This window comes from Ostrinia nubilalis, assembly GCF_963855985.1.
Source record: "Ostrinia nubilalis chromosome W unlocalized genomic scaffold, ilOstNubi1.1 SUPER_W_unloc_1, whole genome shotgun sequence".
Lineage (NCBI taxonomy): Eukaryota > Metazoa > Arthropoda > Insecta > Lepidoptera > Crambidae > Ostrinia > Ostrinia nubilalis.
In genome coordinates, this window is record NW_026973566.1 from 620,484 (window position 1) to 632,040 (window position 11,557).

The 11,557-nt window shown below is 34.3% G+C and overlaps 1 long non-coding RNA gene across 1 annotated transcript; it reads right to left on the minus strand.

The window, feature by feature from the left end:
- Window positions 1–8,347: 8,347 nt before the first annotated feature.
- LOC135087378 (uncharacterized) lies at window positions 8,348–11,288 on the minus strand. The gene is made up of 2 exons (XR_010260782.1): window positions 9,291–11,288; window positions 8,348–8,692 (listed from the first exon to the last, which is right to left on the minus strand). It is a non-coding gene; the product is annotated as an uncharacterized LOC135087378 (long non-coding RNA).
- Between the last annotated feature and the right edge of the window lie 269 nt (window positions 11,289–11,557).

The window sequence follows — 11,557 nt, forward strand, 5'->3', positions numbered from 1 at the left end:
CCTGTAAAATATACATTTAGGAGTTAACACAGTAATAAGTGAAATAGTAAATTGTACGCTAACCTAACACATTTAATTAATTTAATATTTAAGCTACGAACCTTATCTTTTTTTTTATCACCTTAGCCTTGCTGCTGCCGCTGCCTTTGGTCGTCTTCTTTGGAGGGCTATAGTAAAAATAATTAGGTTTTAAAGCAAGTTTCATCGTATTTTTATCAATCATTATTTCAGTCAATTTAGTAATCAATATTTACCAAGTATTATCTTCTGACGAGTACTCAGACTCTGACTCCAAGCAAGCTGCAGCAGCGCTACGATTCTTGTACTCGGATTCCGACCTGTAAGTAAATTATTTGAAAAATAACAAAGACTAGTGTATGTCTGAACGGACTGTGAAATAAACAATGACAGTACTGGGGATTGAGTATTTTAGTAGTCTCAACGACCTGAAACCCTAAATTCAGATACCAAAACAAAACAGTTGCACTGAGTCTACTATGTCTAAACCTTGAGAACCAAAAATATTATTTATTATAATAAAATAACTCACGAACATTTTCCCAGAAGTGAAGCTGAAGCGCAGAGTTACAGCACGAAGAATCGAAGATGATCAGATATGAATCGCAGAAAAATAATGATAATTACTTCACTTACCGCTTATTTTATATCCAAATTTTCACTCACACAAACACTGTAAAACAGTCAAAATAACGCACACACCAAATAATGCCGATCAGCAATTGATTGAACAAACAAGTTTATCAAATTACTTTAAAATATTATTTACCCATCAGCAACTTTTATTCGCGTGAAATTTACGAAATATTATTTCAATCACTAGGGATTGACCGCGGCTCCACCTGCACATTTTTGATTTTTCACAAAGTTTCAACCAAATCACACTTACGGTTTTATTTATGGTTTATATGACTCAAAATCATTTGATGTAGTTAGTAATATTAGTCGCTCAAATCAATAATAATTATGTATTATTATGAATAGGTATTTCAAATTCAGAGCTTCCTCCAATTTGCAGGCACGCTTCTGTTACAGTTTTATAAAACGTACATGTACCTACAGACAATATGTTCCCCAACAGTGGGAGTATAGGATCCAGCAGCGTTGTGATGAAATGATTTATATAAGGCATTCCTGATAATGTACTACATAGATTATTTACTAGCTTTGCTTACAGTTTTGACAATTTGTTATCTTAAATCCATATTTCATCTAAATCCGTTCAGCCGGTAAAGCTTATGAGTAAACAAGTCAATAATTCGATACGAAATCCATCAATCCGTTTGGAAGATACGAGGTAAGAAATAAAACATGAACATAATTACACACATACAAGACACAGTAGATAAATCAAACAGTACGGAAGCTTCATACAAACGGTCGAAATCAGACTCACGCACACAGACGCACGCTTTACACGAGCTCTAAGCGAACCTCGCAGTCCATCCGTCGCGAGTGTCGCGCGCGTTGTGTTTTCAATAATAATTTTATTGCATGCAGCACTGTCCGCTGTATTTTTAAAAACATGCCACGAGTGTATTGCGTAGTATAATACGGCTGCTTGAACTCGGCATCTTCAAAACCAGAGCTTTCATTTTTTAAACTTCGTATTAATTCTGAATTGTAAAAATTATTAAATATTACTTTTTAAATAAAGTGCTTACATCTGATTTAGTAATAGTTCTTTTAAAATTACGTAATTAGGGGCCATCCATAAAGTACGTCACACGAATTTCATGATTTTTTTACCCCCCCTCCGTCCTTGTCACAGGTGGTCACATTTCTGAGACCCCCCCCTCCCTAGTGTGACGTCACATGTTTTGCAATTTCACATCGAAAAATTATTAAATTAACAGCAGATCCGAAATTAGTTTTATTTCCATTTAAATTAAGTACATTTTTTTATGAAATCAACATTATATCAAATATTTAAAACAATTGAAATGTGATGTCACGAAACTTAGGACCCCTCCCACCCCTTGTCACACCATGTCACACTTTGTCAACCCCCTCCCCCCTCTTTACGTGTGACGTACTTTATGGATGACCCCTTACGCTTTTCAACAATTTATGTGTTCTATTTGATAAAGTAATTTGCTCCGCGCGCTTTTGTACCAAGTGATGAACTGTATTTAAAATGAGGCAATAGCTATGTGAAAGTAAGTATCCGGTATTTTATTTATGAGAATAGAATATCTTCTACCGGCCTCTAATAGTACTTAATCAATTTATTCGATTATGTATTCGATTTTTATAGAACCTAATTAACGTTTTATTTTTTTGTTAACTACTTAGTCAATTAATTTATTCCATTAGGTATTTGATAATTAAAAAACCTAAATAAACGTTTTAATAAATAAATAAGTCAGAACCTTATTAATTTTATAAAGATTAAGAGTGCCAACCCTAACACTCAGTTGAAGTGTAGGTATTTAACTCGCCGAAAGGGCTAAGTTTCCGTACTGCTTTAGCTCATATATCTACTGTGTACAAGATATGTGTGAAAAACATAACTTAAAAATAAAATAAAATTATACAGGGTGACTTTGCAATCAGTGTCCAAATTTTTAGGAGCGACTCAGAATCAGTAACTTAATCAATTTGCATAAAGAAAACACTTTTTTTTTCATATTTATTTAATTATTTATAACATTTGCGCATGTTTTAAAAATGGACACACTTTATTCATAGAAAATTACGTAATTTATAGTTAACTGCGAAGCTTAATAGACATAATAGTGCCCGAAAATAAGCCTTATCCTTTATGGGCACCCGCGAATTAGATTTTCAAAATTGATTTGCGCAAACTGCTGTGATTAAAAATAATTAAGATAAAGTTGTATTGTTGGATACTGTTTACAAACTCGCCCTGTATTAATCGCGATGAAAACCTTTGTCGATAATAAGAAACTGACATAACAGTTTTGTACATAGGTACACTTGAGTGCAAAATAATGGATAACTGTATTTACGATTCATTTTAAAACTAGTAATATGAACGTAATTCTTTTTAATTCTTTATAACCACAATCATATTCTTAACTACTTTTATCACTTGTTAGAAAACCTCAAATTCCATCTGAACATAATTTACAGTATGTATGGTAAAAGTATTCAGACTTCCATAACGTTACAAATATCTCAGAATCTAATAAGACTTACGCCATTAACATTCTTAGTTACCAATATAAAGTTTAGGTAAATGATAAAATAAATAATAATAATAAATGTGGACAACATCACGTCATACATTGTTCTGATCCCAAAGTAAACGAATCGAACCCGGGACCTCAGAACTAGCGATGTCATGAAAATCGGTGCGTACACCACTCGACCATGGAGGTCTATAGGTGAATTCATTGCTCGCAAGTGTAATGTGTAATAAGATATCGCCCATTTGCGACGACACTGTGACATCTCGACATATACGATTTTTTGTTTTACCGAAATTCTGAACCGCGATCTTGCGTTCTTTTATCTCCAAAAACAGGGTATTTGTTACTCCAAAAACAACAATACTATGAGAGAAAGAGACAAAATATTACGTTATAGCGCTGGCTCGTTCGGCGATCTAGTTGGCTTCGACACTGTGACAGTTCAGTTGCCACCTGCGCTTTGAGATGTGAGGTGCTCTTCGTTTTTAAGAAAAACGTGACATCTCGAGGATACCGCGGTATTGATGACAAAGGTAAGTTTTTAAAATATTTTTATTTTATTCGACAATGTGGCACGTCATACTTACCTATCACAGTGTTCTTGTAAAACAAAAAGCAAAGTAAAAGAGAAATTATTTATATGTCACGTTATTCTTGTAAGAAAATCGAAGTATCATCGGGACATCTTAACTAGTAACGTTGTAGATGATGAAAATTTTTCCTATATTGAAAATATGTTGTAGGTCATTTGTTGATGTTCTGTTATTGCAGAATACATGTTATTGAAATTGAATGGTATATCTACTTGTCACGTTGTATACGCTAAACAGTAATACTAAACTCCAGATATCATTACAGATGGGGACTAGCAATGCAAAAAAGCAAAGGTTAACATTTGTGGCAATGCACTGCCTGAAGGAATTCCACAACCTAATCCGACAACATGACTAACAGCGCTATGCGAGCGCTGTGAAAGGGTCTCTTTGAGCTACAATAACGTCGGAACTAATACGAGTAGATGTAGACTGATAAACATACATTCGTTTTGAAGAATAGTTCAAATACTAGAAATACAGTGAAATAAAACATACTTATACGACTGTCTGTTTTTACAGACACAACAAGCAAAATATTTTATATTATCATACGATAGCCTTAGATTAGCTTAATCTAAGACGATAGCTAACAAAATTATCTATTAGTAGAAGTATGCTAGAATAGCAATGCGTTAGATGACCCCAGATATTTATTTATTTATGTAATTAATCAATGTTACTTAGCTGTATTGGCTATGTTTTGCTTTCTGCAAAAAATGTATTTTAATGTTTTAATATAATTACAGATAATCAGCAATTGATGGAATTTAATCGCTTCTTGCCCAAATATACTTTGGCGGGCGCAACATTGTTTTGTATAATAACATTGCAATAGGTATAACTATTTCAGAAAAACTACGCCAATAAAATGGCTACATTATTTATAAATAGTGGTTGTTATTTTTCACTATTAATACATTTTTTAAATATCTTTTATAAATTTAATTTGAAATAAGTATAAAAAATTAAAACACCCTAAAAGGTACCAAAATGTCGCTTCTTTGGCATTTTATGCGCCGGAGACGGCGATTTTTGCGTTGATAATTTTAGGATTAAATTGTCATGACTAGTCAGTTAAAAAACATCTATTTACTAACCTAGTAGGTACCTACAATTTTTTCTTCTGCATACATACATACTTAGTACAGTTTCTCTTACTGTGTTTTTTTTTTGTAGTAGTTTACGAGGTTTTACTTTTTCGAGTTTTTCGTTTATTTTGATAAGCATTAGTTTTTAGAATAAGAAAACTTAATGTGAGCTTAAATATTGTATGTATACAACTGTCTGTCTACTTAGATAATATTTTTATTTGTGTAATTTAACATGGCAAAGCGAAATATTCGCCTGTTCCAATAATTACCTCATTTTTACTGATTGTAATGTTATTAAAATAAAATAAAAATTTTCAAGATCAACGTTTTATCTAAATAATGACTTATATAAATATATTTTTTTACATCATCTTCAACGTGACAACTGAACTTACCATATTCAAAATATTATTTTTTACTAGAACAACGTGATAAGTTGTCTCTTTTTTTTTCAATCGCTATAATTTCATCAATTTAGACGCAAAGTTATGTCTTACTATAAATATTTAAATTCATTAATAGTTAATCTTTAAACGTTTCATACACAATTAGGTAATCCTAACCTTCTATTAAGAGTTATGGTCATTCAAAAGTTAAAAAGTCGATTTCTGTAAAACCACTGTTTTTGATATATCACAGTGTCGTCGCAAATGGACGATATGTTAAGTTGACAGAAATGGGTTCGCACGCTATGTTTGTGCTAAATAAGCAAAGTTGATTATAAAGCTGTGCATACACTCCGTTATTTAGGTATTTATAATATTAATTTGTTTTAGATTGTACGTATGTATTATATGTTAATATAGTAGATAATCTGTGATGATAATCCAGTTTAGCATAAGTTTCACTTAGCATCGAGCAACATTCGTCTGATTAAATAAATATACCAAACGTCCAATACATTGCTCTAATCCAAATAAGAAGCTTTTTAAGCGCTTCTTGTATAATGGAATCAGAAACAACGAACATCCAGACTTGAGACAGTAAAGTGCTTTTTCTATATTGTTCTGTCCGGGAATCAAACCCGTGATCTCAGAGCTGTCGACACTTTGATAACCGATGTGGACGCCTATCGACCACAGCGGTTGTGGATTGTCATCATCGTAAGTAAAGTAACTAACTATGTATGGTTGGCTATAAACAGTGTGCCCTCGCCTTAACGTACACGAGCAAGTAACCCGTGATGTCATGTTTCTTTCATTTGAAGCAATGTTCCGATCAGTAGTGTGTGATTGTGTAGTTGAATTGAAATATTCAAAAACTTTGCTTTTAGTATTAACATTTTTATTTAAATCGTTTATTTTATATTAACATCATTTATTGAGTAGGGGGCTGAATTGTTTTTCTTTTTCATGCAGAGTTAATTTACGTTTCAGTAGTCGTTGTTTAGAATATTTTTATGTGCTAATTTATTGTGGTGATATTTTTTAATGCTAAGTAGTGCCCTAAAAGTCGGGATGCAACCAGAAATAAGTACCCCTATTGGTATGGTTGTAAACAAGGCATTACCTATACAGTGTGTCCGGGCATGTAGTGATCAAACTTTAAGGGCGTAATCTACGGACAATTTTATCGGTGAAAATACTTTAAATTTGGGGCTTGACCCATTTCTCGCATATTTACAAGGATTTAAGTTTTTAATTTTAAGTTTTCACCTCTTCCTTCAAAAACAAGTCATAGCGTGGGTAGTTTAACATTAATAAGCAAAAATTTTATATCATGCGATAGCCAATAAAATTAACTTTTAGTAGAAGTAGAAAACAAACACAAGTTTCATACATTTTAAGGGAGTAAGAATGGATTTAATTAGAAATAAACATGATTTTTTTCACACCTTTTTCAGTTATTTCCCAACACAAGAAAAACCAGGTCGTTAAGGTATGTTTTATTTGCATTGTATTATTAGTATTTGAGCCATTCTACAAAACGAATGTAAATTTATTAGTCTACGTCTATTAGTTTCGACGTAATTGTTGAAGAGAGATACCCATTCCCAGCGGTTTCCATAGTAATCGGAATAGGTTGTGTGATTCGTTCAGGCAGTGCATTTTCGCATGTCGCGTGCGCTATGGAAACCGCTGGGAAGGGGTATCTTTGTTCAACAATTACGTCGAAATTAATAGACGTAGACTAATAAATTCACATTCGTTTTGTAGAATAGCTCAAATACTAATAATAAAATGCAAATAAAATATACCTTAACGACCTGGTTTTTCTTGTGTTGGGAAATAACTGAAAAAGATGTGAAAAAAATCGTGTTTATTTCTAATTAAATCCATTCTTACACCCTTAAAATGTATGAAACTTGTTTCTGTTTTCTACTTCTACTAATAGATAATTTTATTGGCTATGGCATGATATAAAATTTTTGCTTATTAATGTTAAACTACCCACGCTATCACTTGTTTTTGAAGGAAGAGGTGAAAACTTAAAATTAAAAACTTAAATCCTTGTAAATTCATTACTTTGTTTTGTCTTTTGGAACAGCTGTGAACCTTCCCGGTCTATTGTTGTGATTAAAGTAAAAATATAATATTTTTACTTTAATTACAACTTGAACTGGAACTTGATTTGCTAGGCGCAATTTGTAATCGCAAACCAGTCGTAAAATGGGCGGAACGGCGGGGGGGCGCCACCGTCGTTCAAGTAAATAGTTTTAACGTGGCGAATAGCGGAACATGGGATTCGGTATTGACGGTGGCGTCCCCCTGTTAGTGTCTCGGGTGTGGCATTTCTTAATACATTAGTTTTTAGTTAATTTAGTTTTTGATTCTGTTTAGTTTTGTGTTAATATTGTTTTCTTTTTTTGTTTTGTTTTTTTTTCTCTCTCTTTTTTGTGATCACCGTCCATAACGCCCCCTGTTGCGCGCCTTCTTGACTGGTAGCCTCAATATGGTCCCGGTCAAGAGGGTGCGCAATCCGCAATCTTCATCGTGTTGGTTCCCGCTGAAAACCAGCTTCTCGACATGGCGCTTGTTATGTCGTGAATATAGCTGAGCGGACGCCTCTTCAGCATAGCTTGTAGTTTAATGTTATATGTACTGTATTTTTATTTTATTTTTCTATGCTGAATAAAGTATTCTTATTCTTATTCTTATTCTTATTCTTAAAATATGCGAGAAATGGGTCAAGCCCCAAATTTAAAGTATTTTCACCGATAAAATTGTCCATAGATTACGCCCTTAAAGTTTGATCACTACATGCCCGGACACACTGTATACCCACAAACATGTTGTAAGTATATAATTTTAACGTTTTATTTTAAGTTGGATGCTTGATTCGTTCAATGCTTAAGTGTGTGCCCTGCAAGTCCGGGATACAGCCCGAAATAAGTACCCATTTTGGTATGGTTGTAAACTAGAGCATTAATAATACGAATTTAATCAACATCCATTAAAATTTACAAATAAAACGTGTCACGGTTAGAGCTTTAGGAGCAGTGACATAATAGAATTTTAGATTTAAGTTTAGAGAAATAAAAGATAGATTTAAGTTAACAAGTCATTTATTTCAATTTAAGAGAAAGTGACCTTAAGGGTGTGGGTTACGAGCTAACTATCGTATCGCACGAGATTCGTCACCGGTGGTAGTATATTCAAACCACTGTCCTCGCTAGCATTGATGGTGATGTGGGTTGGTTCTTCGCTGGTGGTAAGCCCGCAGAGTCGTCGACGCGCCGGACGGTTAGGGCCGTACGCACTGTGGTGTAGGGCCACTTAGAGTGTGCGCACGGGCCGTCCGACACGGCAGGCAGCTCTGCCGGGTTGAAGAGCCGCTGGCCATGCATGGCAGGTAGTTGTAGTGAAGGTGAAGATGAAGGTGAACGTGAACCCTGCGAATCAAAGCGGACATTAAAGCAGTTGCTAGCTTTTGTCCGTTTGACTGCGACATCAAAATACTAGCGAAGCAGATGGAATGATTTTTGGTAATAAATGGTGATGTAATGATGTGGCAGTCAAACAGAATTACAAGGTGCAGTGAATGTGATTGCAAAGTGAAATAGGCAGAATATTAAATTATGTAGGTAGAAGATAATTTAGCATATCATCTATGTAGGCAATTAATTTATAGAACAATATAGGTAGGTAGTAATTTAGAATTATTAGAACAGTAGAATAAAATCAGAATAGTTCAATTTAGCAAATTAAATAGAATTTGGAATGAGTGTCGTTACAGTACGAACAAGGTCATTCAAAGGTCATGACGTGTCGATGTCATTTCGTAAAATCGATTCATTTAATATTTTATTATGTAATAAGATGTAAAATATTACGAGTAACAATTGTAGCAACAGTTAAAATTACGAAATGACATCGTCCAGATACACTGAGCACATGGATTGCACATTTCAAGAACAAAATGGCGGCTAGGTACTTACATTTAGCACAAGTATAAAATCTAGACATTAAAAATACTTTTGCAACACTCACCCGGTAGCGGGGTTCACGAATACGCGATTACATTTTGGAGTTTTATAAAGTTACGTACATCGCGGGTCCGGCGGTGACGGACAGCGATACGTCCGTGCTCAATAACGCTCTGGCTCGGACTAGGAGACGCGGCGGGAGCATCGCGGCCGTAGGCGCGTCGCTTGCGCATACATAAAAAACAGTCCGCCCGCTCGACAGAGAACAAAAGAAATCTCGAACGACTTGTTTCGCGCGGGTTTGCTTGTAGATTTATTATTTTATTTATTTTATTAGTGTAGAACAATATGAATTATTTAATTAAGTTATTTAGTTAGGTAGTTTACGTAGATTTAGATATATTATTATTTAAGTATATTTATTTAGGTAGATAATAGTAATTAAATTAGAATTTAGATCTAGAATTTAGATCAGCGGTAACGCTAACCGTTACATATCCCCCTTTTTACGGTAGGATTTTACCTAAGGAAAATCCGCTATCTTAACTGTACTAGCTAATCTTGAGTCTGACTAACAAAATAAACATTTTAGGTCTGTTTACTTGCAACCTGACGTACAGAGTATATGATTTTTAGTAGATCTCATAATACTCACAAGATTTATTAAGTTAAGATTTAGAGAAAGTCATAAGATAACCATTATTTAATGAAGAGGTCGGAATATTATCTGTAGGGTAGACTACAGCTAATTACAAGTATGCGCAGTTGTTTAGCAACTGCTGCACCCAACAACTTCCTATCTTGAGTCCTAAGCAATGCAAAGAGGTACTTAGTAGAGTGTACCTTGCAATCCATTTTAGATGGTGCGTCAGACAAGACAGTTAAAAATAGTTTTAGACTTTATAATTAAGGTAGATTTTCAATTATAGGTTTAAGAGATACCAGTAGGTAAGATACGAGTAGGTATAATAAATTGTTTATTTTTAGTAGTATTTACAATTTATTATTTTATTTAATAGTTTAATTAGAAGTAACGTTTTCAGTTACAAGTTTAATTTATATTTTAGATTAGGATTACCGAGTACGTAATATAAAAAAATACTAGGTAGGTAAAAAAATACGCGGGTGTGTGTTGCAAATTACACAATAAGACAGTAAGCATTACAAAAGTTAAACAAAAGCAAAATCTGTGTGTGGTAGGTAGTTATTAAAAATTAAATAATATTACCAAAGGTAGGTAGAATTTAGTTAATATTATAAAATGTAGGTAGATACATTTTATTTTTAAGAAAATTATAGTAGGTAGAATAGTGTAGCTATTCTCCACAAAAAATTACAAGTTTAGTACTACCACACAGAGATTACAATATTAGTTACAATTTTATAACTAAGTTATTCGAATGCCAACACCAAAAATAACCATTTATTACAAGTAAAACTCACTGGTAACGTCTCAAGTGCGATAGAATAGACCGGTATGGGCGCCAATGTCACGGTTAGAGCTTTAGGAGCAGTGACATAATAGAATTTTAGATTTAAGTTTAGAGAAATAAAAGATAGATTTAAGTTAACAAGTCATTTATTTCAATTTAAGAGAAAGTGACCTTAAGGGTGTGGGTTACGAGCTAACTATCGTATCGCACGAGATTCGTCACCGGTGGTAGTATATTCAAACCACTGTCCTCGCTAGCATTGATGGTGATGTGGGTTGGTTCTTCGCTGGTGGTAAGCCCGCAGAGTCGTCGACGCGCCGGACGGTTAGGGCCGTACGCACTGTGGTGTAGGGCCACTTAGAGTGTGCGCACGGGCCGTCCGACACGGCAGGCAGCTCTGCCGGGTTGAAGAGCCGCTGGCCATGCATGGCAGGTAGTTGTAGTGAAGGTGAAGATGAAGGTGAACGTGAACCCTGCGAATCAAAGCGGACATTAAAGCAGTTGCTAGCTTTTGTCCGTTTGACTGCGACATCAAAATACTAGCGAAGCAGATGGAATGATTTTTGGTAATAAATGGTGATGTAATGATGTGGCAGTCAAACAGAATTACAAGGTGCAGTGAATGTGATTGCAAAGTGAAATAGGCAGAATATTAAATTATGTAGGTAGAAGATAAGTAGTGTATTATTGGGCATTCTGTCCCCCAGTCGTCCGCTTCGCTTCCGACCGTTCGCTGCGCTCACTCTGGTTTGACAGAATGCCCAATAATACACTACGAACGGAGTGTTGAAAGTAGTTTTATCTTCCAAAATTCCTATAAAAATTATAAACTCAACAAAGTTTTTATCATTCCATTAAAACCTATCAATCAGAACGGTTGAGTTTAAACCAAAAACTG